Raw genomic sequence first — 800 nt, 5'->3', positions numbered from 1 at the left:
GACAGAGGAAAACAGCTGACATATACTCCTTAAAGACACGTAAGATAAGAAGATGAAACCAGGTATGTAATAAGTCTGCACACAAAGCTAGATTTGATACTTTCAAAAAGAGAAGGCTTCTACAACAGCATAGAGAAATAATTTAATGTCTTCCAGAACAGAACTTGGGCTCTGTGCAGGTTTCCTATTCTATGGGGGGTAGACCCCATGTCAACCCACAGAGAAGGCACTTCTGCCTCCTATCCGTTTATGTGGAAGTTTTCATGGATTTCTGGTAGGATGTCACACACAAAGGCCAAGAGGTCATCCAGGACTTCATCCCTGTTCTGCTCGAAGTAGTTCTGGAGGACGGTTATCTTGTCCTGGGTCTCCTTTTTTCACCTCACTGCTATAGCCGCCATGGGACCCTACTGCCGCAGCTTCCTTGGCCTTGAACTCCTTTATCCTTGGCAGGATATACTGCTCAATTTCAGCCCAGGCTTCTTCTTTGGCCTGTTTCAGCCTCAGGTTCTTTCGCTTGCGGGCCTCAGACACCTTGGCAGCCCGCTTCTCAACCTGCAGTAGCTGCTGGATGCTGGGCCACTGAGTTGCCATTGCAGAGGGGACTTTGGGTCAAGAAAGAACGGCCTAAGTCAATGGCTCAAACACACTCAGAAGGCCCCTCGGGTCCATATTTACTTATTCTTAGCTTGATATTTGTAGATGTTATCTGAAGACAATCCCATGAATGAATCCATACTTGATGAGAATCTTCTTCAAGTAATGATAACATAGAACCACTAGGTTAAATAGATTTTATT

The 800-nt window shown here is 45.2% G+C and overlaps 1 pseudogene; it reads right to left on the bottom strand.

Moving 5' to 3' along the window:
* Positions 1-239: 239 nt before the first annotated feature.
* On the bottom strand, positions 240-594 carry LOC110291995 (V-type proton ATPase subunit G 1 pseudogene; annotated as a pseudogene).
* Positions 595-800: the final 206 nt, after the last annotated feature.

This window comes from Mus caroli, unplaced genomic scaffold (assembly GCF_978045245.1).
Source record: "Mus caroli unplaced genomic scaffold, Mus_caroli_1 scaffold_3, whole genome shotgun sequence".
NCBI lineage: Eukaryota > Metazoa > Chordata > Mammalia > Rodentia > Muridae > Mus > Mus caroli.
Note: the sequence above shows the minus strand (reverse complement) of the source record. Positions and strands in the feature narration are given on the sequence as shown.